The following is a 3,677-nucleotide window of genomic DNA, read 5'->3' as shown; positions in this document are numbered from 1 at the left end:
CCCTCTTTCTCTTGTTCTCTCTCTCTCATTCTGTCCCTCTCTGCTCAAGGGAGTGCTATATCAGGAAAATTAAATACAGACACACAGAAATAAGAGTTCAAAAACTAAGAAAATGGCCAACTTAATCATAGGGACAAGTCTGGAGTTGAATATTATATCCCAGAATTTAATCAGGAAGATAGACCCACAACAGAAGATAGGTTAAGTACACGAGACTGAACAAAATAATTCTTAAAGAAAAAAAAAGAGAGAAAGGGCATTCTTTGTCGCCTGTTTGGTGACGATAACTTTCTCAACGGGAACACTGAATAATTTTGACTTCCCACCCCAGCAGCATCTACAGTCTTTTCACTGGTGCATGCGCCTGAAATTCCCTCGAATGTTCACTGCCTAGCACATCTGCTATACAGCCTCCTGGCTTGTCTCGTCTTCCTTGATCAGTCCAGGAAAAAGCTTTTCATAAAAGGAATCAGGGGCTTGGATTGCTGCTGCTGCGCGGCCCGCCACGCCGCCTAGGGCCCCGCACGTTCTGCTCTGCAGGCTCCAGCGGCCTCCGTGAGACTCCCGTGCGGCCCCCTCGTGGCCGCGCCTCGGCGAGATCTGCATCCCTGCGTACGAGAAGGGCTGAGGTGGCCACCGAGAGACGCCTCCGCGCGGCACCTGCTCCCCGCATCCGCTCCGCTCTGCGGTCCGCTCAGGCCGGATAGGTGTCCCAGCAGGGCCTCCCCTTCCCTGCTTCGCTGCACTGCCCCCTCACACCCTACCCCAGTCCCTGCCCTGCTGCTAGTGAGCCCTGGCTCTGCCGCCAGGTCTACAGGGGCAGGAGGTCTTGCCTTAAGGAAAACTTTTAACGTTTAAGGGAACTGTGTAAGGGCCAAACGCTGACACAGTGGAGATGCGATTGAAACCACATAGGAACGTCTTCGGTCTGCATCCCAAGATCTCACTGCAGACACCAGGCACTTGCAGCTTGCTCATGATCTGGACTGGCCTGGTGTGGATTGTGGAGTGAAAATCATGTTGGGGAGTACCTGTCTCTCTCCTCTTAATCTCTGTCTCTTTCTCATGGAAGAAATAAAGGAATAAATTTTTGGGGGAAAAAGTTAATCCATCTTTATCATGTGTCAGAATTTTTTTTTTTAATAGAAAGAGAGGCTTGGAGATGTAAATAACAGCTTGAAAGATATTTCATTGGACATTCATTGTCAGACATGCTTTCATATCCCAGCAGTGTTTTTCAATAGAGCCTCTACTTTTAATGTTCCAGAAATAAATACAGGCTCAGCTGTGATGGCAGGCGCCACTAATTTACTGCTACTGGGAGGCTGAGCCCATATGGGAGGTCTAGATGCGACCTAAACAGGCCAGCCATGGTGGAGAAGACCTATAGCTTCAGCTAACTGGGGCAGGAGGACCACCACACAGATAAACCCTGCCAAAGTCTCTCTCTCAATATGTCTCTCTCTTCATTAAAAATAATTACATAAATAAAAATCACTATTAAAAAATAAAAATAGGGCCTGCCCGTAGTGCTGCAGTTAAGGAAACCAGCTCCCACGTGGCAAACTGTGGTTGAATCCCTTGAAAAACATACTGGGCATGTGTGTATGCATGCCCAAAATCCTGATGGGAATGACGAATGGAGGAAAAAGGATCATTATGTTACTACATCCCATTGGGGTGTTCCGTCTCTCTCTTTCTTTCTCTGGTGAGCACACACACGCCCTCTGTCAAGAAAGATAAGTAAAAAAATAAAAATAATAAACACAAGGGGCTTCTTAAAGTTTACTTTTCTTGGGAAAAATAATGGGAACTGAAGATATTGCTTACTTTTTTTTTTAGAATTATTTTATTTATTTCTATCTATTTATTTATTCTAATTTGACCAGAGAGGGACAAAGTGAGAGGGAAATAGGGAGAGGGAAAATGAGAAAGCAAGCTGCCAAGTCCAGGACTTGAACCACTGTCAACAACCTGGGAGTCCAGCGTTCTTAACCACTACGCCACCTGCTGGCCCCTATATTGCTCACTCTTATAAGCAAGAAACTACCCCAAAAAATTAGAAAAAGAGAACAACTCTTTTTTCAGTTCAAAGAATTACCAAGAAGCTGCTTCTTGTCCCACAATCAACTTTTTAAAAATTCTTTGGCAAGGAAGCGAGTTTCATATTTTTACAAATACTATATATAGACTAACTATGGGTGACTCAACCAAATGTGCTAGTGACCAGTTTTTGATTCTGATCTTCAGTGAACGATACAAAAAGTTGTTTTCAGAAGAACGGAATGCTCAAAAACCATAACTTAAAATAATCTAACCATCACCTTCATGACCCAAAGGGCTAATGTCTATGGTCATGATTAAATTTCCTTCTGCTTTTTTTTTTTTAAGACAGAAAAAATATAGAGCAGATTTTTTGTCTGCTTGTTTTAAATCTATTTATTTCTTGAGGGCGAGAGGGAGACAGGCACCCCCAGCAGGGTCCTTATGTGGTGCTCCACCCCCAGCTTCAGCCAGCAGCACCATGTGTGCGTGTACATCTGGCTGTGCAGGGAGATTTTGAGAACTCAAACCTGGGCCTTCCAGCAGCCCCAAGCTCATGCAGTGACCCTGTCACTTATACCACCATGGTTGGGCATTCCTTCTCTTGACTATTTTTCTATTTTAAATTTATATATATATATACACACATATTTATATACACACATATATTTGTTTCTCTCATGAGAGAGAGAGACAAGCATCCCAACAAAATCCTGATGCTATGATCCACCAACACCGGCATCCTGGATCGAGAGGACACACGTGCGTGCCCAGAGTGCTCAGAGAGGCCTCAGAATCTGAACCCAGGACCCCCTCCCATGTTGGCCCAGCTGTGGCATCTCTGCACCACCACCTGGCTTCTCTTGCCTTAATTTTCATCGTTAAACTCTCAATATCAGCATAAGCCTCATGTTTGCAGAGCTTTGTAAATAGTAAAGTGTTTCTATTTTACCTCTGATTTTCATCACAAATCCTTTGGGAATAAATAAGTAAAACAGAGATGATCATAACGACATTCAGTTGAGATAGGCGAGACTCAGAAGGGAAGCCACTTAATCATGGTTATTCAAGCCTGAGGAATCCTTGAGGAATTTTCTTCTCTTTTATTCTTTGTCTTTGGGACTGGCAGGTGGTGTGGTGATGATTAAGGGTGCTGGACTCCCACATGGCCGACCAGTGTTTGACTCCCAAACCTGCTGGCTTGCCTGCTTGCTTCCTCTCTCTCTCTCTTTCTCTCTTCCCCTCTCTCTGGTCAAATTAAAATAAAATAAATAAAGTGAAATAAAATAATTATTTTTTAAAAATTATTTATTTAACTTTATTCACTCATTCATTCATTTTTAATTTGACTAGAGAGATACACACACAGAGAGAGAGAGAGAGAGAAGGTGAGAGAGCAAGCCACCAGGTCCAGGACTCGAATCATGGTCAGCCATGTGGGAGCACCCAGCACCTTAACCACCACGCCACCCTATTGTTCCCATAAATAAAATAATTATTTAAAAAAAAATAAGTGACCGCAGTTTGGTCATTTCTCACTTTCTGTTGCTCTCTGTCTTTCTGGTGAGTGAACATGCCGTACAGCAAAAACCTCCCCCCCCCAAAAAAAAAAAAAAATTCCTTTAACTTAAATG

At 43.6% G+C, this 3,677-nt stretch overlaps 1 pseudogene; it reads right to left on the bottom strand.

Annotated features, from left to right (window-relative positions):
- LOC102474514 (retinitis pigmentosa 9 protein-like) overlaps positions 1 to 606 on the bottom strand; it is a 1,261-nt pseudogene extending 655 nt beyond the window's left edge.
- Between the last annotated feature and the right edge of the window lie 3,071 nt (positions 607 to 3,677).

Source organism: Tupaia chinensis, unplaced genomic scaffold, assembly GCF_000334495.1.
Source record: "Tupaia chinensis unplaced genomic scaffold, TupChi_1.0 Scaffold000263_1, whole genome shotgun sequence".
Taxonomy (NCBI): domain Eukaryota; kingdom Metazoa; phylum Chordata; class Mammalia; order Scandentia; family Tupaiidae; genus Tupaia; species Tupaia belangeri.
The sequence above is the reverse complement of the archived record's forward strand: the minus strand, read 5'-3'. Positions and strand labels throughout refer to the sequence as shown.